General features: G+C 42.6%; 1 protein-coding gene across 13 annotated transcripts in view; it reads right to left on the reverse strand.

The window, feature by feature from the left end:
* The window catches only part of ATXN1 (ataxin 1), a 384333-nt gene that overhangs the window by 91639 nt on the left and 266001 nt on the right, over nucleotides 1–26693 (reverse strand). The window lies entirely within an intron of this gene.

Here is a 26693-nt window from a genome sequence, read left to right on the forward strand (position 1 = left end):
TCGGAGAGTGAAGCCATAATGCTTATTGGCCTCTGTTAAAACCCACCCAACCCATTTTGGTATAATCCCTGTAGTTCCTGAGCCCTGGCCTTCGCGCTCTCTCCACTCAGAATTCACTTTAAGCTATTATAAGGAAGCCAAAGATAAAACAACTTCTGCATAATGAACACTAATCCCCAGAGTGTGACGCCCACGACACAAATGAATGCTAGACAGAAGATAACCGAATGTCTAGACTTATTCAAACCTGTTTCTCGTAGTTCGAACTTGTACTCACTGCTTCATCAGCTTCTGAACCACAAACGGGTTTAAAAACACACAACTGAGCAACAATAACAAAGAGCTAAACCCAGCAAGATCTCTTCACTTGGGCCTCTTTATCTGTGCTAGTTGTGTTTATCTACAAAACACAGCAGCGCTTTCCTAAGCTGATACTAGCAAGCTGAAAATAATTGCACAGTTTGAAACCTCTCAAAGAGATGACCTTTGTCCTTCCTTCTATTAAATATAGTGGTAGATTGGAATATTTCCTAATAAATCCATTTTTTCTGGCTCCTTAAAATTAAATTAATAAGATTGTACAATTTAAGGATCCGTGGATTTGTTTTCAAGCACAATGGACTGAAAGTATGGCTATCTGGATTCTAGAACAATAAAGTCAGCTATAATTGGCTGAGTATATTATATCTCAGGCATTATACCAGGAGCCCAAAACATGAGTCCATTTCATTTTTATGATGACTCTCCGAGGTACCCACTTTCCTAGCCATGACACCAACTGGGTCCTCTAGCAAATTACTTTATCCCTTGGTTTCCCCAACAGAAATAATAATTTTAAAAGATGAAGGATTAAATAAAATAAAAAGATGGCCAATTAATTAATATTAAGCAGTGAAACAACAGTTGGTATATGCACATATAATTCTAATATAAGTAATCCATTTTTCTTTTACATCTTTGACAAGATACCTCTTAAAACATAATTTCTAATGAAAGTAAAAACTGAATTCAGATTTCGGCGATCACTTTGAGAGAAGTTAGATATTGATAGGGGAGGCCCCACTGACCTGAACCCCAATGGAAGGTACTGATTCACGCAGCAGTTTCTTTAATATTTACCTTCCATTACGCACATAAATAAAATTCGCTAAGAAAAGTGACAGTTCAAGCATGTTATGCTTCTTTTCCACAAATATGTTTATTGTATAATTGGAGGTTCCAGAGGAATTATTTCAACATCTAAGTCCTATTTTTCCCTGAGCAGGTGGGAAATAGAGCTCCTGGAAGCAAAAGCAGAAGCAGCTGAGAAAGGATCCTGAATGAGTTGTGCCCGGTTCTTGACTCTCACTACTACAGCCTTGGGAAGGAGCTGGGACGGCACATGTAACAACTTTAATTTAACCTTTGCCTGTTCGGTGAGGATAAGGTGAATTAAGTAACATTTTTATTAATGGACAAAAGCCTTAGTTATAGCCAAAATAAATGCTCAAACCTCATTTGTTCTGTTGGTACCTAGAGCCTTCCTGCTCCAGGTACGGCCCTCCTCCATATCTCTTTTGGAAGCAAGAATTCTCTCAAGGCAGGAAAAAGCAGGTGAGGAAATTGCATTTTCCTTTTTTTTCCTGAGGAAGATTCACCTGAACTAACATCTGTCACCAATCTTCCTCTATTTTCTATGTGGGCCGCCGCCACATGGCCACTGATGAGTGGTGTAGGTCCACACTCGGGAACCGAATCTGGGGTGCTCAAGTGGAGTCTGTTGAACTTAACCACTAGGCCACCAGGGCTGGCCCTAGGTGAGGAAATTTTTAATCATTTTTTTCCTTCCCCAAATGACTGAGGAAAATTGTATACAGCGAGGGGGAAATAGGGCCAGTATGTAAGTCAATAATGTAAACAGGGTTGTAGGCAAAATGTTTAATTTATTCACAAGAGAAAATATCAGGCCTTCTCGAGCATCCATTTTGCATTTAGTGTGCTGATAACACACGGACATTATCCAGTTTCTGAAAAGTGGTATTTATACACTGAAAAAAATTTTAGTCAATAGTTTATATGGCTGTGAGTACTTAACTTCTTTTCCAAGAAGGATCGCATAATTTAGATCGAATTAATGTAAAATGACTTTCTATCCCAAAATCTAAATTAGATTTTACTGGCCCAGTAATTAATACTGCCTTACATATCCACTTTCCCTCGTACCCTCCATCTGTGTGGTCTCTTCTAGACAAAGCTTTTGCTACAACCATGGAGCATACAATACAGCAATCTCTAAAATATAAGAAAGAATGATGCCTACCTTATAGGGTTGGTGTGTGGATTCAATGAGACAATGCACGAAAAGCACTCAGCATAGTGCCTGCTACATATTAAATGTTCCATAAATGTCAACTACAATTATTATTCCTCTCCGTATATAAACTTCTATTTCATAGAGAGATGTTTTCTAAAGGAATCTCCAACTTAACTTATACACTCTAAATTTTAAAATAGTTTCACTACATACAATACCTCAGACCCCTCTGAATCCCATCCCGTTTTCAATGTTCTTTTTTCGTAGTTCCCAACTCTTTCTCCTTCCTTGTCTTACGGCTATGGTAGACCTTTAGTTTCTGGAAAGCAGAAACCCTATTTCATTTATCATTTTATACCTAGTACAATCTGGCTTAGCACCTTGCATAGTCTAGGTTTTTAATAAATATTTATTGGATGAATAAATGAATACATGAATGAATAAATAAATATATGATGGAGTAAATCCTGGGGTTCAACAGGCATTGACTCTACCAATATTTTAATCTTTTTGTCACCTTCCTTTAAAATGAACACTGCGTGTTCCTTTCACAAGCCCCAAATTAATTCTCCAGAATATACTTAAAAAAAAAAGAGGTTGACTGTTAAAAGGAAAAGGTCCATCCCATCTTGAGTGACGTGTTACTATTATTAGTGGTCTCATTGCCAGCTTGGTTCATAGATAACATTTCTGGAAACTTTAGAAGGTTTTTGGTCCTGAAGGCAAAGCAAACACCAATAATTATTTCTAAGTCATAGTTCTTAAGGAAAATCCGAATAAGAAAGCATTTGATCATATGTCTACTTTAACAAATAGAGGGAGTTACAACATTTTTTTTCACAGCCTACCCTACTTTTTAGTTTATAAATACTATCTAGCTACCATACAATTGATGCCATTTGGGTTTGAAGAACAAATCCATGACTCTGTCCCTAAGAAGGCTAATCATATCAGCATCCTGCACTTAAAGGATGTTGCCGTTCCATGAAACACTACTGAGATCTAAGCCAAATAAATAATAAGTCTATGTTCAGCAGAACAATACAGTCAAACTCTATACAACATTATTGAATAGTACACCCGCAATGATGATCAGTTCAAGTCAAATCATATTCAGTAATAATAATTGATATAAATGTGTACTTTTGGACAATTTATAGACTCTATTATAGAACGGCAGGACTACATAAGTCTAGCATGAGATAATGATTGGCAGCAATTGGTCTGGGACTTCTAAGTTTTAGCTTGTTATCAAGAAGAGACAAACCTGAACAAAATGGGACTTCTACGTCTAGAATGTGCTGCTTTGGTTTTCCACCTGCCATTACCCTAATTCATTCTTTAAGACTTGGTTCAAAATTCAGCTTCTCAGAAGCCCTCCATATTAATCCCGTCTTTAATGTGAGGGCTCTTGAGGTTAAAAACTATGTGAGTGAATGAATGAATGAATGAATGAAGGGAAGGAGTAGTGAGCTAGGGTGATTAATGGAAGTATGCATCAAATCACTCTGTACAGCAAAGATTGAGAAGCGAACACTGACCTAGAGCTGCAAAAAGATATCTGGCACCTAATAGGTGCTTAAAATGTCTATTAAAGAAAGAATGAATGAATAATTCTTTCTGTTGAACTCTCTATGTCTAAAAGATGTAATTTCTCAAATTATTCTCATTATCAAAGTAGATATTGTTCCCTTGTGCTATTATTTTCTTTCTCTAAACTATGGATGCCCGGTTCCTTGTGAAAGATTCTTGTAGTTGTACAGAAATGGAATCTTTTGGGTGTCTAAGTGGTACTTCTTTCCGTAGGCACATTAACTGGCCCTCTCCCACTTCCGGTAGAGCACTGGGGCTTTCAGAAATGCTTGGTCTTTGGAATAAAGTAGAAAGTACAGAAATCCACCGCAATACCTGGCATAGGTCAAATCAAAGAAGAAGCAGAGAAGCCTGGCTCACTCATGAGATTTGGACAGTTAGATCACGCAATCCTTGGAACACTAACAATCACAGGTGTTAATGGTAGCGATTTAGTGTAAATGATGTAACAACTTCTATTTGTTCCTTAGAGATAGAGCATTAGCTTGACGTGGACATCAGTCATGGTCTGGAACTTGGCCAACGTGTTCCTATTTCAGGACATTTCTGGGGTGGAATTTACAACACGTCATCTATGTGGGAACCTCATGTACGTCCCCAGCCTGGGATGTTGCCCTTGATATGCCATAGAGGCTTCACCGAACCAGCTCCTCCACTTACAAGCTACGATTTTGTTCAAGTCATGTAACTACCCACCCTAAGCCCCCATTCCCTTTTCTACTGAATGAGCCTAATAAGAGTATATATACCTTACAATTGTCATGAGCTTTCGATGAGCTGACGCATGTAGATATTTCAGCACAGTGCTTGCCACATAAATGCTCAATAAATGTCATCTATTATAATCATTGTGGTAATTAATAACCAAGCCTATTCTTATGATAGTTCTATTACTATCCACTCATTTGCCCAGTAATTACCCAATTTTTACAAGTATATTTTATAAATTTAAAAATTTACTATTTAGAATGAATGATTTAAAATGTCCGAATGGCTTGCAGTAAAAAGGAATATTCTCCTCCATTGTTGGGTGTTGTGGTGTGCATGGGAGGGGACCTGAGCCTCAGTGGTGTCATCTCAGAAGGTGTGAGGCCCAGGCTGGATGACATTCTATATTTCCCTTTGGAGAAATCGGCAAATACGACGACCAAGAGTGCAAGCGGAGCCTTGAGGGGAAGGTAAACGAGGGAAACATAACTGGTGTGTGTGGTGAGCACCTGTCCCAGTCTGCAATGGAGGTACCGAGGGTAAGTGAGGTTAGGCTGGGAGTGAAAAAGAGCCAGCAACACATTCGAAGGAATCTCAGGGCTTTCGGCCAGCATTTGGCAAAGTCTGCTCTTCCACTCCAACCCACCCCTACTCCCAGTGGAGGGCAGTGGGAGTGTCTGGGGGTGAGGTGACAACACAAGTAACAGCTCATCCTATTATCTACAGAGCTTTTGAAGGACAAGCCCTCATTCTTTGGCCTAGTTGGCCATGATCGGAGGGCACTTAGTTCTGGTGCAGAAAGATACAAGGACTGAGGGTGGCTTGGGGGACAAAAACCTTTTATACAACAACACCCCCCCCCGCCTCACATCGCTGCATTGGAGGATACAGCCCACAAAGACTTTGCTGCAACATAAACACACTCTTAAAATGACAGAAAGTCACATGTGAATGCAAATTATGTAAATCCTCACTAAATAACTTGAATCGAATGGAAGTTACCACAGTACCAATGTTCTCCATAAACACTGAGTTGGAGTGTTCTACGCTGCATTTTACTTCTCTGGTGTGAAGGCGACTAGGAATACGGTGGTAGGATGTTCACTATCTCTGAGGACCATCAAACAAATGAGCTATCTTGTGAAACAGTCCCAGGATGTGCACTTTCTAAATAAATATTAAAATGCATTTATTATCTGTACCATTTAAGAGGTTGAGGATGGGGGGAAACACGACTACAAATACTTTCATATTTTTATTTAACAACAGCTCAGCTGTTAGACAATATAGAGTATTAGGAAGACTGTCTTAGAAGTTATGCTGGTGTTCTGAGTATGTCTACACGGCATGCATGGAGGCAGACATCCACAAATGATCTTGTTACTCTGTCCCAAATGGATAAAACTCAGACCCAAACATTCCACATTTAGTAGTACTGTGAAGCTGACTAATTTGTATTCACTGTGACAAGTCCTTACTCTCAGATCTGAAGTAATTATTAGAAAGTGAGAAAACAGACAGTACTTTTGGGAAGCTGGGAGATGGCTTTATATTCCAAGTTGCCACTAGATAGAATGACCCATAAAAATAACTTGGAAGGCTTTATTACCTTACAGCCAGAGCACAGAAAATCGAACAGTTACAGACTGTGCCTCTGTCATGTGTATTTTAATTAAAGATTTAAACTGCTAAGAGACAAAAACTGAAAACATGTACATAATCTAATTTTGCATAATTTCTCATTAGTTGCATAGCTGACTGTCACCCTCTCTGACCCTGATTTACATGTGATATATGCACGTTTACTGGCTTATGGCATAAAAAACGCTCTGGCTGCCTATTGGCACTCCTCTCTTTGATTCGCACATGAAACCATAAGGTTCCCAGTTGGAATTCAGTAGAAGCGCATTAGGACAGGGACTAGCTTCCCATTTATTTATTAGGTTCCTCCAACTCAAGTTGCTAGGGTAGCATGAACTTTTTAAATACAGTTGTTCTGGCCTTCTTCTTGGTTTTTTTACTCTATCTATTACCCTACCATCTACCATGGTGTGAGAAGACACAAGGGTGAGATTATTCAAACTAAAACGAATATGTCACATCACCCACATATCAATCAGCGGTGTCATTTTAACAACGGCAAGGACATCAAAGAAAAAAAGGAAGCAAAATCAGTGACAGCACTAACAGTTATATTTGCCCCCCCACCTCCTTGGATAAACAATGACTAAAAGACATAATTTTAAAATAATGGATGAGTACAGCTCTGAGATCAGGAGATGGAAAGCAACGTGTAATTGTTTAGACTTTTTGGGTTTGAGTCCTTCCTCTTCCTCTGAATGGTCATTTTGCAAAAATATTTTGAACGTACAAAGCTGTAGAGTTAAACATTGGGGTGTCTCTTACTTTATAAGGTTATACACAGGCCCAAGGGTGAGGGCCAGGTCAGACACAGGCAAAGTTGCACACGTGGGGGGGAGAAGCGTGAGTGCGCATGCGTATGCAAACTGCAGGGGCGAGGGTGTGCACTCATATGTACACTGCAGGGCTGAGGGTGTGCACACACAAGTGCGGGAGTAACCGCGCACGCATCTCCACACATTCCTACGTACCAAGCAGGCAGTAATCAAGACAACCACAACTATGACAAATTAAAATCAACCACAGTTAAGTCTCAAACTGCTGATTTCCTATGGAAATAAACAGGGAAAACAATGCAGTGTGACCAAGATTGACCTTTAAAGCCCATTTCATGGCCGCTGCATGTGTATTTCTTCTAATATTCTAGTCTCAGTACCTGTTGCAAAGATAGTACTTAAATAAGATATTCATCTTCTGAAGTAGATAAGAGTTTGTTTTTTTGCATCTGTGTGCAAAAAAGAATGGCTAAATCACATTCCTATTCATTCCAAGTTGGAGCAGCAGTGTCTTGGCTTGCTGCCAATGGTCATCCTTAGAGAGGGCCACACATTTTCAGGTTTCAGAGACAGGGGGTAGACTCTGCATTAAGAAATATCAGATATACAAGTTCTCTGACAACACACTGAGTGACTGTTTCTGCCCACAGAGGCTTCAGTGGGCTCACAGCATGGGTGAGCGAGAGGGAGCCACGCACAGGAAGTGTGGGCACGTGACGTTATTTACATCAAAGCACAGATCACACTTTCTCTTCTCCGCCTACCTGGAATCACAATAGCGCCTGTCCTCTCCCTTCTTCTGATACCTTCTAAAACCCTTGCCTTAAATGAGCAGAAGCTTCCGAGATAGCTGTAACTCTGTTTAGTGACATTCTTGCTCTTTGACTTGAAAAGTTACCCCCTTCCTGGAAGGAGAATTAGACGAGAGGGCTTCTGAGTCCCTTTAGCCCTGGCAATTCAGCATCAGTGGATCCTATTCCCACATTTACAGTGAAATCTCCTTCACAAACTGAGGGGCAGCAAGAGTAAGAGGTCCTGCCAGTCACCAAGCAAATCAACCACAAAACTGGAATGCACCCAACCAGGCACATCTTTATCTCTCACTATAAAAATCCAGTCACGAATGCTTTCCTTTCAGGTTAAGTCTCATCAGTTGGGGAAATGCTACACAAAATGAACACACAGCAAAGGGTGGGGTGGGGGGCTCCATTATCACAGAGGGATTTTTTTTAATACGTATCTCTGTCCTCTCCATTTTTCTGACCTGGGCCAATATGGTCTAATTTTAGTTCTGTCGTATTTTCAAGTCAGAGGGAAACCAGGAGTGTTAAAGGTTTACAACTGAAAAATACTTTATTTTCAGTAAGGTGCTTTTTAAAAAAAAGTATCGTCTTAGCAACTTTGAAGTTTATAATACAGTATTGTTGACTATAATTACTATGCTGTGCATTAGATCTCCAGAACTTATTTGTCTACTAGTTGCAAGTTTGTCCCCTTAGACGACATTTCCCCACTTCCTCCAACCCCTAGTCCCTGGTAACCACCATTCTACTCTGTAGATCTTAATTGTTCTCACAACAAGAAAGAAATGGTAATTATGCCACGTGGAGGTGTTAGCTAACACTATGGTGGTAATCATACTGCAACATACAAATGTATCAAATTAACACGTTGTACACCTTAAATTTATACAATGTTATGCGTTAATTCTCTCTCAATAAAAAGAACAGCATTGCCATATGACATTTGATCTGATTCAGGTAAGGAGTTTTGGAGAGGGAACTCTAAAATTCATTTTTAATGAAGGGACAATTAGTGATAGGGCTGGGGGAGGAAATCCTTATAATCACACACTAATCTCTGAATAATACTTCACATGTCAATCAACAAGTCTGAGAACTGAAGTGCTGCCTCTGATCTGCTATTGTTCAAGTAGGATCTCAACAGTCCTGACATTCTTCTAGTCATTTTGCATCAGGCCATTTTTCATAACTTCAGCTTGCCCCATCTTCACTGTTTTCTACTAAAAGGAAGATCTCATTACCTATCAGTCATAAAAACTCTCATTATTCTGAAATTACAAATATCATAAATGAAGGTATATCCTCTTTTCTCTTCAGTCCCTCTTCTAGACAAAAATCTCCTAAATAACTTAGATCCTCTCATCAATCAAACAGCCAATCACCATGAACTGAGTCCTCATGCCATGCTGTGTCATGATGTTCTGGTGATTTAACCGCAAGGAATGCTAGCTCCCAACATCCCGGGTACCACGGGCTCGAAGACTTCTAACATCTCATAGGACAATAGCAATGGTTTCCTCTCTGTGTCTGGGATTGGGGCTTTAAGCGGCTCTCTTGTGTACAAGAGAATTTGCAGCTACTTGCCGCTGGCTGCAACACTGCTGATCAGCGAGGTGGAGGACTAGAGAGAAGGAAGGGCAATTTAGGGTGCACGGGGCCTAACCCTATCCACAAGCTCTCAAGGGTTAACTGGGGAGGATGAGACAGGAGAGGAAGCAAGGTGAAGTTTTATGAGTGGACAGAAGTTAAACAAAGCGGTTTCCAAATAAGTATAGTGATCCTAAGGTAGCAAGCCGGAGGCTGTTGGCGTAATGAATCCTCATGCAAGTCTGCTCAATGCTGCCTGATTATTATCATGACAAATGATGATGTTCTTAAGAGTCATTGTTCTTCACAGAGTGAGCATCTGAGCTGCTCAAAACAAATGAAGCTTATCAAGTGAACTAGCCTTACGAGAGTGCTAGGTCCAGAGGCCAACGGCTGTGCCTATAGAGCTTGTAAGAACCCATTACATAAAGCCCTTTTAACATCACAAAGCACTTTTACATCCTTGGCATCATATGATCCTCCAGGCAATCCTATAAGACTGGATGACCAGGTGTGATAATACGCGTAAAATCAAGACCAGAGAGGGTAAGTGGTTTGTCTAAGGTAGACAGAAAGCAGGTGGCCGAGCTCAGCCTGGAACTCAGGTCTTAGGACTTCCAGTTTCTTTTCTAATTGTTGCTGCAGTATAATTGCTCCTATGAGCCAAATCAGAGCTGTGGGTTCATATGAAGGTAGGAATGAAGCACACGAACCATGTGTGTGCAAGGGTGTGGGAGTGGCCTGCATACACAATCATCCAGTGATGCGAAACTATCCACACAGCTCATCTGGAAAATCACAGCAAAGGAGAGGCTTTCTTAGAACTGACTTTTCAGCCCTGTTGGGGGCCTGACTTTACTGACAGTACCTCTTTCTGTTTGACCTAGGGCACACTGGCAAACTATGGCTATTTGATATTAGTATCCAGTCAACTTACTTTCAGGGTTTGCCCAATGTTCCAGGCACACCCCATAAGAAAGTGGTCATTTCATGGAGAATAAACTGTAATTCTCAATGTTGTCCGTATCAATCCTCCCATTTAGAACGATGGTTGAAGGAATGTATAAGGAAGCCTTCAGAAGATCTTGCTGGGCATGGGTTTGAAAGAGAGAATCAGCTGGGATCTCTGAAGGGGTAGCAGTCAAGGTGAAGAAGAGAAGAAAGAAATGTTCTGAGGGTGAAAGGAGTGTAGGTCCTCCATGATTCAAGGAATTCATGGGCTAGGCCATTCAGAACCTTCTAGAAGACTCAGCAGCTCTGGTTGGGCTGGAAGCAACCCCACTGCTGGTGCTGTATCTTCTCTGAGGACCTTCTGCAACTGTCTGATGCTGCTGGGTCTGGCCTGGTGGCTGTCCTTGCATTCTGCACCTTGCCTTCTATGAATGGTGGTTTCTGGCGCCCTTGCAGACTATTCCATCATGTGCCCATTACATACAAACTCAATCAACCAAAAGCAGAGCAATATCCTAGCTATCGTCTTTCTTCCCTCTAAAATGCTACCAAACACTAGCTCTCTTCATTGTTTCATATTTTAAAGTGCACAAATGCTTGATTCAGGGTTCCACGGACCAGAGCAAAAACAAACACCTACATGTGCTTTGAAATATCTACAAGTGTCTCAGGACCCCTCTGTACCCACAAACATCACATTCAGGACAAAGGCACATTCAGGATAAAGTGCTTTATCTTACTGTGCCAAGTTGTTTACCAAAAGTGGCTCACCAGGCACTTGCATTCCTCACTCAAGGGTATTAGTTCAACAGGCCTTTTTGTATAGCAGCATTTTAACAGCGTTTACCCCTTAACTTACTGTCTAGGAATATTCCAAATCCATTACACTGGAACATACAGCCTAGTTACAGGTCCAGGTCACCCAGTAGTGAACCACAGAAAAGCATAATTCACACCCCTTAGATCCCGCAGATTCTCCATATCTTCTTAATCATTCTTGAGATTTTTCTTTTCCTTTCAAAATAGCAGATTTCAGATTTTTTAATAAAACATTTCCACCGTAATCTGAGTCCTTGAAGCTTCGGCATGGATATTTACCCTGTAAACATCAAAGAGTTTATCACTAGATTTACTTTTTAGTTCTCACAATACCGTACCTCCTACTTGTGTTACTCACTTTTCAAAATTTAGGAATGAGAAGTCACTTGGGAGAAAGGCAGTGGGACTGAGAATCCTGAAACACCGCTCAGTCCTCAGTCCTCCCTGTGCCCATCATCCGCTCCCTCGCTCAACCACAAACGTGGCTGCCATATCAGAGTTAGTGGTCCACATCCCATAATTTGCTTGCCAGTGAGAGATGACCCCGTGTTCCGGAACAGAGAGAAAGTGTGTACTGTATCAGCGTGATGACATTAGAGTAAGACTTCAAAGCTAGCCTCAAGATGCTCACAGACTGGTATTAACCAGTGTCTGCTGTGAGCATATGGGAGAAGACAGGATGGCGCGGATCACAAGTAAAGACTCAGTGGCATATTTGCCCACAACACTGCTACAGAGGCATAGCTTAGAGAGAGTGTGAGGCAAGGCATTCATCGCTATTTCCCTCTGGAGGGGGATCATTTGGGGGGAAAATCTGCAAACCTTGGGAGGACAGAAGGCAACATTGCTTTAAAGTTATGAGTAATGAGCCGTTTGCGGGGAAGGAAGTTGATTCTGTCATTCATTCTGACAGGGCTTCTAAACAGAAAAGGAGGAGAGGGCTGAGGATGGAGGTTGGGGGGAGGCACAGAAAGAGGACAGAAGGGTGAAGCCAGCCAGGCAAATGAGAATGAGAATTGCAATTACGGACCTTATGGAGGAGCGGCTGGTAAGCTACCCTGGCCAAAGGAAAATGTTGATTGGACCAGTTTTCGGAGGGAAACAGACAGCCCTTCTGCAAGCAGATGGATGACAAATCTCTGGGAGGAGGCTGTGTTGTTCATGTGTGAAATGGTCTTAGCCAAAGAGTAAAAGCGCCAAGCCATGTATGTAAGCAGGAGCCACCTGGCCTGCATGTGCTGGTGGGGTGGGGTGTGTGTGTGTGTGTGTGTGTGTGTGTGTGTGAAGGATGGAGAGACACTGGCAGCAAAACCTCTAGCTAAAAACTCCAGGACCATGAAGCCAAGCGGCTCTCCATTTGTACATCTCTCTCTCTCTCTGTCTCTCCTTCTTTCTTTCTTTCTTGCTTCCCTCTCCCTCCACCCAGCACCCACTTGCTGCTTTAACCCTTCTCTACCTCCTACATCGGTCTTGTCTCACGGCACTACTAAATTAAGAAACTGGAGGCCAGCCCTGATGGTCTAGTGGCTAAAGTTTCACGCTCTCCACTTCAGCGGCCTGGGTTCACTTCCCGGTCGTGGAACCACACCACTCGTCTGCCAGTAGCCATGCTGTAGCAGCGGCTCACAGAGAAGAGCTAGGAGGACTTACAACTAGGACATGCAACCATGCACCGAGGCGCTGGGGAGAGGGAAAAAAGGAGGATTTCAGCTCAGGGTGGATCCTTCTCCACAAGGGAAAAAAAAGAAACCGGAAGTAAAACATCAAATACAAGGCAGGATTGAGATTAAGGGACCAGAAATAATCTGGCAGCAAAGGACAAAGAACCAGCCGCCCTTTCTCCTCATGAAGTCTGTCCTCATGGACTGGATTTACTGGAGAGGAAGAGCAGGAGGCATTTTTGTGGAAGTGCGTGTTTTAGGTCCAGTAGAGGAGCTCCACGTGGCATTCGGTGGGGGCCACGGCTCTCTCCAGCACAGATGTGGTGGACATTCCTCACCAGGAATTCTCATTGCTCTTTCTGGTTAAGGTAAACCAGGGTATCTCACCCTCGGGGCTACTAACATTTTGTACTGGATAATTCTTTGTTGTGGGGGGCTGTCCGGTGCATTATGGATGTTTAACAGCATCCGTGGTCCCTACCCACTAGAGGCTGTTTAGACCTCCATAATTGTGACACCCAGAAATGTCTCTAGACATGGCCAAATGTCCTTTGGGTCAAAATCAGAGAGCCACAGAAATAAACTTTATACAGAGTTAGCTAGTTCCAAGCGGAAGCTACCCACTTGCTTCTTGCCTGAAGGTTAAACACACATACACACTCTCACACAAAATATTACTACAAAGACTCTAAAAAAAAGGTGGTCCTCTTTTCTGATTTTTCATACTTTCATCCCCCTGATTTGTTGTAAATGCTTCTAAACCTTGAGCAGAACATCAAGGGCTCCGTTTTCAAAGTGACCTCAAGTGCCTCCAATGTCTAGGGCCATGAGCCCTCAAGGCTTAGATGGAAAGACTCAGGCAAGATACGACTTCCATTCTTTCATTCAGCTTCTGCAAAATAATGCTGCATACATATGCATGCCTTATAATCGGGATCTGCTAACTGTTTGCACCCAAAAGAGAAAGCAGACGCATAAAGACGACTGCAAATGTATTCCACAGGGCTCTGAGGTTGTTTTGAAATACTCTGATTCCTCACAGATTTTCAGCGACTGGTGGGATGTGGCTGTGGGAGGGGAAGTTTGCTGCACTCTGAATTTTTTAGCTGACTCAAATGAACAGATTTTTATACTGCTAAATGTACCTGATATTGACTTTGATGTTTATGGATTGAGTCTTTTCTATACATAGAGTACAGTTGCAAGGGCTTAGAAGCACGTACCGGGACTACTAATAGCCAATATTTCTTAGGTTATACACTGCTATAAAAGAGAGACATTCGTTTAATCCTCACGACAACTTTGTGAGGTAGCTATTATTATGAAGCCCAGTTTGCAAATGAGGAAAGCAGACAGAGAGAGGTTAATTACTTACCCCAGTGACAGCGCTAGCGGATGGCAGAGAGGGGAAGCAAGCTCACTCCCGCCCTGCATATCTGCCCAGCGCGCTGGGGTGCCCTTTTCTGCTAAAACAGTTACACAGTAACTACACTCTCAGGCAGACTGTGATAAGCGCTATAAATAGCTAAGAAGTACACATAATAAAGGGATCTGGGAGCCCAAAGGAGGGAGAAGCTAGCTGGCTTTGCAGTTAGAATGGTTTGTGGAGGAGACGAGTGTGAGCTGGGTCGGGAAGACTGGGGAGGATTCTGATGGGCTGGGTCAGAATGAGGGGAACGTGGATGCGAACGTGCTGGGAATGCTGGAATTGTGATGGGAGTCTGGATTGCCTGGAACATGGGCTACCAATGGGAAGTGGAGGGAGGAAAGGCAGGGAAGGCTGTCAGGGGTCACCTTGGCTACCAGTCACTGTATTTACCCCCTCCTTGCTATGTGCTGAGAGCTTAGAGATTTCCAAGGAGAGGAGGGACGCGTGCTGAGCTGCGGCCGTGGTGTGTTTCTCTTCCTAAAATCTCTAGCTTTAAACTCTGCCCTACCTCTTCTTCCCCATAAAGAGACATCCCCCACTTCTTTCAAACTCCCTTTTCTTTATTGACTGGGGAGACCCCAAGTTGCTCACTGGCGCTGCAAAATATACAAAGAAAGCTGACAGCAGGTGCTGATGGGATGTTTAGAGCCCTTTTAGCATAAAAAACAATAGCATCGGTGTTTCTCTCATAATAGTAAGACCTGAACTTCTACATTTTTATTCTTATCTGAATCACTCAGAACTGTGAGTAGGTATCACTGCCTCCCCCTTGACAGACAGAGACCCGGAGGCCTGGACAGCTGCCTGATTCCGTTTCCCCAGATCACACGGCGAGAGGCTGTGGGAACTGGGGCCCAAATCTAGGTCTTTGGATTCCCAGTGGAGGCTGACTCTACCATATCACATTTTTAAGTACATGTGCCTGGCAGGCTTGCCACTCAGGCAACATCACAATGAGTTTCAGAATAAGTAAAGCAACTAAATTCGCCTGGAATGACATTATTTTTGTGGTGGGTGTTGAGACTGAGAACAGAGTTAAATGTTAGAAAAAATTCCTGAAGTTACTGATGAGTTGCTTGGACCCGCAGTTGCCGCACTCTTTGGATTAGCGCTGGAGGGAAACAGATCGGGGTGAATGGGGGTTACCACCCACTAGTGCATTTCAAGATAAGTCACCACATCTCCCATACTTCTGATTTAGTTTTCCAGATCACAGCAACTATGGAAATAAACCTATACAGTTTGTTCAACAACCTCCAAAACGAAGGGAGGGAAGAGAAAAGAAAGGCTAGAACAAAAAAGAAGAGGAAAAGAAAAGAACACCCCACGTCAATGATGTGTTATTAAGAGCCCAGCCTGTGGTCCACAAGGCTGACAGTTATTGTGCGTAATTACCACAAAGCAAGGTTCTGTATACACACTATCTCCAGACATGTTTGCGAAACAAGGGTTTTGCCTTTTACCACCAATAATTTGTCCTGTTGTATGTTGTTACTTACACAGATGTTCCATAATTTTTTGCATATGGCTCAGCCAAAGAAAGCTTTCTCCCCTTCCATTTTTGGGAAAGATGCAACTGCCTGTGTGAGGGAGAGGAGAATGTCTCGTTTTTACATAATTTCTATGGTGATGGCAGGGGTGGGGGTGGCTGGGGTGTGTGTAGTAACAAGATTCTCTACCCAATCCTGCCAACCGTGTTTTATCTGACTCTCTTTACTGAGTCATTCCTCTAGGAGTCGGGAGTACTGCGTACATCCAAGGTTCATGGTGTTGGCTGGGATAACACATTATCAAAAGCCTCTCTAAAAAGAGTTTGAGTATTTACCGAAGAAAAAAAGAGACGGGAGAGATGTGAATATATTTGAGATTTTTTTTTCTTTCTTGGCAGTCTCTACAACTGAAAACAGCAGAGCCCTCTCATGTTTCCGTGACCTTCCTCAGCGCAGTCCACTATGCACATATACGGTATCGGAGAACAGCTCCGCTCCAGGCTTTCTTGGGAAGGAGGGTCTGAGCGGATGTGGTTTATTCTGGGGTGGGGGTGGGGTGGGAGTGCAGGTATAGAGGGGAGGGTGACATGAAATCCAACCACGCTGGGTTTTTACACTAGAGAAATACAACTGGCTGAAGGAATTGGGGAGCAAGGGCAGATTAAAAAAATATACATCTTCTCCTTCATCGCTACTGCGATACCACCAATTGAGAGCACATTCTGCTGGGGGGGATGTCTGCCAAGGACTTCTAATTCAGTTTGTTCTACCCGTTTTATTTTTAAACCCAAGTACAGATTTTATTCCTGGAATGTTATAGGATTGGTGTGGGCAGAAATGGGCAAATTTACTTCAGAGGTGTTTTATAACAACTTGGAAAAGACCCTCTAAAATCCTCCAAGTATATTTCAAGGGTGAATTTCATTTCCTGTTTCTTCTTAAGAAAGTCACCTGGATTTTTAAAAAAATTTTAAAACTTGATTAGAATTTGGAAAGCATTTCCAAGTAATGATACCATCCATTAGGTATTTACTATAAGCCAGGCAAGTATGATAACAATTTGCATGCTCTCTCTCATTTAATCCTCACCATCTTATTACATGCTCATTTTATGGGTAAGAAACCAAGGTAGGGAGGGAGGCCAGGGCTGAGTTCAAATCCAGGTCTTGCTAATATCAAAATCCTTCCTAGCCACCTGCAACTGCACTCCCATATATCAATGTCTGGCAATACATATTATTAATTAAATAAAATATACCACTTGGCCATTCAGTTACTAACAGGATGGTGGCAAAATCAGATCCTTTAGCCTGCTTTTCTGATGATAGATCTTGATGCAGCCAAAGGCGGCTTGCAAAATTGTCCAGCCTCCGGGCAGGAGTTTTGGCGGTGGGCGTGGGGGTAACAAGAGAGTGGTGGAACTGGCGGGTATGTATTTATTTTGAAATGCCAATGGCTCTAATACCAAAAAATTGCTCACCCTACCTGGCAACATTAAAGACTGATAGAATGTCCCTCCCTACCCCTGTCCTCCAAAAGTATTTATTTCAGAAATCGATTTCCTCTGTCACTATTTATTGCTGCATTTTGCTCAGTGGTTCTGAGAAACCGCATGGAAAATCACAATGTTACACTTGTTAAATTGACCCTGCAGGGCTCTACCACCAGAACATGCATCATCCCAAGAGGTAAAAAGGCAAGTCTGCCAGGCTCATGCTGAGAATATCATCATGAAACCAACCAGGATATGCAAATCGGTCTGTTCCATAGCTCATTTGCATAGTTTTTCACTGGTTTTGTAGAACCTCTACACTAAATGTCAATTTCCTTTTCTTTCCTAAAGCTTATTAGCTGTGTGTGATGTTTACAGCTCGAAGACCAAACAGATTTAATAGGTAAAACATTTAAACTATATAATTAAAAAGCATGTGAGGAAGAGAAAAAAGGGGCTCTGATGTAGATCAAACATGTAGATCTACTTGTGCTGTTAAAGTACACTTTCCAAGTTTGGAAGATGCAGAGGCCCCATGCATGTCTGTGCACGCATAAAGCACCACCACAAAATTTGCTTAACCTATTTTTTTTTTTTTTTTTTTTTTGCAACAATCTAGAAAAAGCAGAGAGATCTGCTTATAAACTACCAAGGGCTTGAACCTAGTCGCTGAGTACACATTTTACTCACGACGAAATCTGAATGGAAGTCTGCCAATGTCTGGGCTGACGTTCAAACATTCTGAGTTTCTATGTATTCCAATCTCTCAAAACTAATGTTTTAAAACTCTTTTGATATTTTCTGAGGCACTACGGAGCTCAATCCTCACCTCTCAGTTCAGAGGGAATATATAGCAATGATATTCTGCTCTAAAGAAAGGCACAGAAAGCTTTTCATTGTACAGCATTTCATTTTCCCTACAGCATCAATACTACAAATACATGACAGATTTTGAACCGAATTATTTTCCTTTGCACATCAGATTTAAGAACTGAGTGAAAAAGGCAGGTTTGGAGAAACCTTGGAAATGTCTATAAATATTAAAAAAGTAATTACCTAAATAGAAGGCAATTTATAGACACACTTATGGAATAGAGTCTAGAATCTTTTGCATCTCATGTGGCAGCTGAGTATAATACCTACTGCTATTAATTATTAGTTCAACAGCTCTGCCAAGAGGTAATTGGTGATCCACACCTTTGGAATATTTCTTTCCTGGCAATTTTAACACAATTAGCTGAGACACTAAATTTCACATGGACTGCAGGATAAACAGCTGTTCAATATTAAATTAAATTTTACAGTGGCTTTAAGGAAGAAAAGGAAAACCAGACACTCAGGAGATTTGGGAGGTGGGCAAAACCCAGCAACTTGCCACTACAACAGAGATGTCATTCCAGGTAAAGCATCTCCTTGCCATGGGAAGCCCAGGTGAGGCCTTGATAAAACATTATTGAAAAGTTTTAGTCTTGTTGGGGCTACAGGCACATTTATGTCCTGATGGAATTCAGCCATACAGCTCCTTACTGTCAAACACCACCATTCTGTTCTAAATTCCTTCCTCTGTCTAATCGTGATGGGCAGCAGAAGGAAGCAGGTTGCATTAAAGGACATGAAAGAGAATGAAAGCAAGAAGAGTGTTCAAAGTAAAGGTAGAAATGCTGATGCTAGAGCCACCGTCTGCAGACCTAGATCTTGAAGGCTCTACCGACAAGTTATTTCCAAAGCTTGGGCAGGCCAGGAACGGGCTCTCTGCCTCTATTTCCTCATCTGCTAAACAACGGTCATGGCACATCCCCTCACCTCAGAGAATCTTTGTGAAATTGAGAAACTTACAAAATGCACTACGAACACAGATGCCAAACTATTATCTCATAATTCAATGTGCCCACATCAGAAGGAGACAAGTGAAACCCCAAATTAATTTGATACCATATGCTATGGGTTGCATTTTCCAAAAGCCTTCAAAAATTGGCGTTTATAATATTTGTGGGTTCATCCTTTTCCATGTACAGAAACATGTGCACACATCAAAACAGACCCAGTTAAATCTTAATTATCCGGTGGAGAATTATCCAAGATTCTTACTGTTTCTCCCTTTTCCGGTTGCCCATTTTTTAGCCTTTCTGGCAATTCCTCCACTATCAAGGGAAGGAGATGGCATGCAAGTCAATCAATCACTTTAGTTATTCACTGCAATTTAAATGATCTGTGCTCCCTCAGTCTCCACTGGCACAGATAAGTGAGAATGCACTATTTGTGCTCACAGTTGTGTGTAAACATTTATCTGCATTATTGGGAAATGAAGTAGTCACATAAATTAACTCAATCTCTCTTCATCTTCTAAAACTTAGCTTACTGAATGGAAATTTTTCTAAGATCTGTTCCTTTATGTGTGTGTGAGGAAAATTGGCCTTGAGCTAACAGCTGGTGCCAATCCTCCTCTTTTTGCTTGAGGAAGATTGTCACTGAGCTAACATCTGTGCCAATCTTCCTCTATTTTATGTGGGATGCTGCCACAGTGTGGCTTGACAAGCGGTGCTGGGTCTGTGCCCAGGATCTGAACCCATGAACCCTGGGCCTCTGAAGCAGAGTGCACGAACTTAATCACTACGCCACCAGGCCGGCCCCCTAAGATCTTTTTCTTTTATAGTTTTCCATCTATGTACCTGCCTTTTAAAATAGAGAAGAATAAACAAATTTTAACCTTTCTTTGATGACTCAGTATTAGCAATAACCACCCATTCACTATGGGGCTAAACTACACAGCAGAGTTTTCTGTCTCCTTTTGACTACTCTATTCTCTCTTGATCTCAGCCTGTCATCTGATACATCTCATTTGTTTTTTCATTCAACAAATCAAATACTTATGGAGTTTCGCCTATCTGCCAGGCATTATGCTGCTAGGAGCAAAGGACTGAATGAGGAAAACAGACATGGTCCCTGTTCTCATACGGTTTATGTTCTAGTTGGGGAAAATGACATGAATGTCATAATCACACAAATATTTCAGTGCATATGTGAAAACAGCTATCAAAGAAAAGTACAGGGTGATGGGGAGCAGCTGAAAGTGGTGGGAAAAGCCAGGGAAGTTGGGGGTCCTAGAGAGAGATAGTGGGACCAGAACGGTGGCAGAGGAAATGGAGAGCAGTGAGGAGATTCTAAAAGGATTTAAGAGATAGGATCAGTAGGACTTGGTGACAGATGTAGAGAAAGAGAGAAATACTTCCAGGATGACTTTTAGGCATCTGTCTTGGGAAACTAGATGATGCCAATGCTGAGATGAGGGACACTGGAGGAAGATGAGCTTTGGTAGGATGGAGAAGCTTATAACTTTGGCTTTGAACATGCTGAGTCAAGGTATCTTTGTGACATCCAAATGGAGCTGCGAGGTAGGCAGCTAGAGAAACAGGTCCAAGGTTGCAGAGAAATCTGGCCTGAAGATATAGATGTAGGAGTCTTGCGTCCATCAAGAAGCTGTGAGTTGTGATGAGATCATCTAAATGAAAAAAATAATGAGAAGTGGACCAAGGACTAAGCCTTGAGGAATGCCAACAGTTAGAGATGTAGATAGCGTGTAGAGGAGGGAGCCCTGAAAACTGCATTAGGAACAACAGGCCAGAAAAGTAAGAAGGAAATCAGAAGAAAGTGGTGTTAAGGAAGCCAAGGGCAGAAGCTGTTTTAGAAAGGAGGGAGCGAGCAACATTGGCCAAGCTGTGGAGAAATAAAGTAAGATGAGAACTATTATTAAAAGACACACAATAGGGGCCAGCCCCATGGTGTAGTGGTTGAGTTGGGCGTGCTCTGCTTTAGCGGCCTGGGATCATGGAGTTCGGATCCTGGGCATGGACCTACACCATTCGTCAAGCCATGCTGTGGTAGCAACCCACAGGTAAAGTAGAGAAAGATGGACACAGATGTTAGCTCAGGGCTAATCTTCCTCACCTCCCCCCCTCACCCCCAAAACACACACAAACAGTTCCAATGATACAGAATGACATGGAAATCATGGATGAACTCAGCAGGAGACAGGAATGTGGATTGCAGGGACAAAGGTCAAGCTGGAACCAGCCTGAGGAATGTCCTTGGCTCATCTCACAAGAGAGGCAGTGGGGCAGAGCAGTGGAGGGGGCAGGCTCTGCAGACTCACTGGCAGGGCTCACATTCTGGCTCCCTCACTTAGCTACGAGACCTAAAGTACATTACTTAATTTCTCTGGGGCTCACTTTTCTCATTTGCCAAAGGAGAGGAATGATGCCTACCTGCTGGGTTGTTGGGAGATTTAATAAATGTAAACCCCTTAGCACGGTGCCTGACACTTAGTAGTAGCTCAATAAATGCTAGTCTTTTCTTATTATTGACATGCTCTGAACCAAGTAAATCGATATTTATTGAGCATCTATCTCAGGCAGTGTACTAGACTCTGGGACAGAACAATCAACAACAACAAAAAATAATTGTCCTCATGGAAATAAATAAAAAGTTTTGTAATAAAATCTTTTCTGTTAAATGGTGGAAAACGCTAAGGAGAAAGATAAAGCAAAAAAGGGGGCTAGTGCAGTGGACTAGAATACTGTTTTTAAAAGTCTGTCAAGAGAGGCCTCATAGTGGCATTTGAGCAAAAGCCTCAAGAAAGCGAAGAAGAAAGCCACGTGGTGACTTAGGGAAGAGCATTTCAAGCTAAAGGAACTGAAGGTACAGGGTCCTGGGGGGAGATCCTGTCTGGCAAGTTAGAGGAAGAGTTTGGGGAGGAGGCTGGTGTGCCCGGGGCTGAGTAAGTGAGGGGGAAGGGGCAGGAAATGAAGTCAGGGGTGGGGGTGGGGGCGATTACTACATGCTCTTTGGGCCTCGACAAGGCCTGTAGTTCTTACTCTGCACGAGCTGTGAGGCCATTAGAGGGTTTTGATCAGAGGAACAGGATCTGAAGCATGTTTCATTAAGTTCATTCCGGAGGCTGTATTGAGGATATATTTTACGGGAAACAAAGGTGGAGGCAGAGAGTCCAGTTAGGAGGCTACTGAAACACGCCAGGCAAGAGACGATGGTGGTTTGGACCAAAAGCTGCATAGGACAGAAAGAGAAGGACAACATCAAAGCTTCTGGCCTGAGCAACTGGAAGGAGGGAGAGGCCACTGACTGAGATGGGGAAGAGAGTGGGAGAAGCGGCTTGGGGAGGAGAACAAGAAAGTGGAGACGTTTAAGAGGCAGTGGGATATCTCAGACTGACGTTCAAAGGAGAGGCCCAGGCTGGAGAAGCCGTCAGCTTTGAGACAGGTTTGTTTTTACTTTGGCGGGGAAGGAGTTGCCCTAAGCTAACATCTGTTGTCAATCTTCCTCTTTTTTTTCCTCCCCAGAGCCCCAGCGCATGGTTGTATATCCTAGTTGTAAGTCCTTCTAGTTCGTCTATGTGGGATGCTGCCACAGCATGGCAATTGACAGATGGGTGGTTCCGTGACCAGGAACTGAACCCAGGCTGCTGAAGCAGTGAGAGCGCCGAACTTTAACCACTAGGCCATCAGGGCCGGCTCGGGCTTTGAGATGGTTTTAAGAGATCAAGCAGGGAACAAAAGAGGTCTGAGGACTGAGCTCTGGGACTGTCTAACATTCAGAAGCCATATGCTACTATCTCCACTCTAATTGTTCCGCTGGTTACTAGGTGTACTGGCTGCTGGTGGGTGTGCAAATCGGTACCACCATCCCCAGGGAAGGCTACTTGGCCGTGGTCAAGTTACATGAAGTGGCAGATCCAAACGATACACTTGTATACATGCGAGGGGTTCTGCGCGGCATGAGTGCATGGCTGATTTCAGTCCTTTTCACGTGATGTTTATGCTCTTTGCATGCATGATGTACTAAGAGGTTGAGCAGACAGCAAGTCAGCTGGGTCACAGGAAGCAGAGAGACCAGAGACGGCTGGTAAGCAGAGGGACAATTTATAACCTCATTCGCTACTCTTCTGCCAAATACCTACAGAACTGACGAGACTCCCTGGATAATTCTGTTGTACTATTTTCTAACAGGAAACATAGACAATCAAAACTCCTTGCATTTCTTCCTGTTCTTATTGTAATTTAATTAACTTACAAAGTACTGGTATTCTCTCTTGTTCCACCCCGTATGTTCCTTTCTTCTCAAATGGTAAGCTGGCTCAGAATGGAGTAGAATTCGGCCGTAACCGAGGAAGCGAGGCGGCTGATAGTGTAAGAGGAGCTTCCTGCATTTGGAAATGCATTCCCCATAGAGCCTTGTCTGGGGAGGCGCTGCCACGCACACTCTGGCCCTGCTGCTGAAGGTGCTCAAGGAGCAGCAGCATGCCAGCAGGGAGGGGGGACCCCTGGCCAAGGCCTCCTGAGAGGTCATACTTAGAGGACACGAACCCCAATGTCTGCCATCTGCAGAGCAAAGAGAGAAAACCAGGGAAGCTGCTGAAAGGCCTTTAGCAGAAATAAAAATTTCTTGTTTATTTGTTCCCCCTTTTTTTCCTATGCAAAATAGTACAGGTGTGACACATTACGGGGCACTGATACTGAGCTGAACACAGAAAGAGCCAGCTGTTGGGTCAGATTGCATAGTTGTAAAAAAGGAAGATAAAGGTCAATCTATGTCCCTAACAGTCAATTTTAGTTAGGAATGAGAGGCCTACTCCTCTTCACAAGTCAGCTGAAGAATACCAAGATCTTTTTTCTCTGTAGACTCTCATACTCAGAGCATATAGAATCATATGACTAGCTCTTGCTGTTTACATTGTCTGTTTTATCCAAGAGTGATGTACACTTGAAAACCCAGCAAGGAGGCTGTCAGAAAAACATTTCTGAAATAGACTGAAATTTAGTAACAGCACTTCTTAGGTAGGTGGACTAGCAAGAAACTCTTTAAAAAAACAGAATGAAGAAAACAGACTGGTGGTCTGTCTATAAGCCCCGTTAGCCTGGCACGTGGGACGCACTCGATCAATGCTGAATGAAGGAATGACTCTGAAAGAGGAAGGAAGAAGCAATTCAAGATGCAATTCTGGAGTCTCTCACGTAAGATGGGAACAAACTCTAATAGACTCACTAATAAATTTAACAAGGAAAGCTTCCAAAAGAGGAAACTCTAAAGTTCCCCTTTCATTACTGAATTTCTCAGATTCTCGGTGGATCTAAATTTAAACTCCACAGGAAGCAGGACCCTTTGCTAAAAGGTGCCACATGTAACATAGACTATAAGTGTGTTTGCTGATCGTCTCTTCTGTGCCGGGAAGGGCCTTGAAGAATTTGAAAAGGACAAAATAGAAAAAGCATACAGCTCCCGCTACTAAAAGCCAAGAAAAAAAATGTGATAGTCCACGGCAATTTGGCAACTACACTTTAAAAGTTATAACAAGTCAGTTCTTGGAGCTAGACACTTCCCCGGGGGCCAGGGAGAAATATGGAGGAGGCTGACTTGTCCAGGTCATCAAAATCCATCTCAGAAAGACCCAGGGAGCTTTTTCAACCACAGAGCTATCACTGATTGAGAGTCCACAGTCCTAACCCATCCTAAACTTGACAGCAATTCTATCTTTTGATGGATTAGGAGCTTTTCATTTTTTACTGTGTTAATTTAGAAATACCTGTGACAATTTCATTTCCTACATACTCACTTTAAACAAATAACAAACACGGCTAGTTTTCTCTTTTAAATTAAGAAGTAATGATTAGTAAGGGTTTTGTTTTTCAAGGCACTTTATAATTTTCCTTAAAAAACTAGTTATTAAAAATATGATTGAGGGTCCTGCCCTGTGGCCAAGTGGTTAAAGTTCTGTGCACTCCTTTTGGCGGCCCAGGTTTGTGGGTTCAGATCCTGGATGCTGGCCTACTCCACTCACCAGCCACACTGTGGAGGTGTCCCACATACAAAAAAATAGAGGAGGATTGGCAGAGATGTTAGCTCAGGGCAAATCTTCCTCAGAAAAAAAAAAATGTGATTGAGAGCCAGCCCCGTGGCCTAATGGTTAAGTTCAGTGTGTTCTGCTTCAGAGGCCCAGGTTCAGTTCCCCAGGGCAGACCTACACCACTTGTTGGCAGCCATGCTGCAGCAGCAACCCACATACAAAATACAGGAAGACTGGTAACAGATACTAGCTCAGGGCAAATCTTCCTCAGGCAAAAAGAGGAAGACTGGCAACAGATGCTAGCTCAGGGCGAATCTTCCTTAGCAAAAAAAAAAAAAAGACTGAAACCAAACATTTCACAATTGGAAGTCCTCCAGCTTGAATCCAAAAGGATGGCATTTAGCAAAAACATCTTTTCCAGCACTGATAACACTGAAAAAGTTAGAATGAAGATTCAAAGATTCAGGAAAGACGATGGTGCCAGTGTTGAAGGCAGCATAGTTTTTTTAATCTCCCAGAATCCCTGCACTCCTTCTCCCCACCCCCCAACAACAACAACAGAGAAATTAGGATCACAACACCAAAACTTATCAACAACACCAAAACAAAATTCTATGGCCATGTAGCCCATGAACCTGAAGATACAAATGGGTGTTACCAAACCATCCATAGCTACAGAGCCAGGTGGAAGCAACATCCATGGAGGAGAAAGTTGGGAGGAAAGGCAGTGGGCATCTGAAGGTTTCATGACAAGGAGCCCCCAAATCTCCAAAAGTCCCCACTGGAAGGTGAGCAGGTTGATGAGCTATTTTGAGCATGGCAGCGTAACCGGCCAGGAGTCCTGCTGAACCCAGTGCACAGGGTGAGGGCAAGGACCACAGGAAGGGCCAAAGGTGCTTGGGTTGGGTGGCGTGGAGCCGATAAACGCTCAAAACCAATAAAACGAAGCTGCCTTCCACGACTGAACTCCCCCGAGGAGAAACTTATGAGAGTAGAATCCACTTTCACATGATAATAGTAACAAGAGCAAAGAGAAGGGAGGGAGCAGATAAAAGCGGAGAAAAGCAAAGGAGACAGGGCAAAGACGGTATGGACCTTATTTTATTTATCACTTCATGGAAGCAACAGAGGAAGGCGTTCTGGAGTTTAGAAGCTAGAAAAGCTTTGCTGGCCCAGCCCTTGCCCCTAAAAATACAGGAAAATTCATTTCATTTAAAAATGAGTAACAACATAGGATTGTGGTCAAATCTAGTGCACAGTTATTTTGAGGAAAAAATGGAACAAAGATCAGAATAACATTCCTACCACAAAGACATGCCCACAAAACAGATGTAAACTTTCAATTAATACTTCAAAAGAGCTAAAAGAAACTCTGGAAGATAAAAGAAGATATAAAGGAAAAGAAGTATTTGAAGAGAGAAGCAACAGAACTAAGAAAAGAATTTGAAGTAAAACAAAAAATTAGAAATGAAGACTAAACAAGAAGGAACACAAGAAGAAATACATGTAACAGAGAATGCCTGAAGATGGAAAGGAGGAAAGTTTTAAATATCAAAAAGAAACAAATAGGGGCCCACCTGGTGGCATAGCAGTTA

Source organism: Equus przewalskii, chromosome 19 (genome assembly GCF_037783145.1).
Source record: "Equus przewalskii isolate Varuska chromosome 19, EquPr2, whole genome shotgun sequence".
Classification (NCBI taxonomy): Eukaryota; Metazoa; Chordata; class Mammalia; order Perissodactyla; family Equidae; genus Equus; species Equus przewalskii.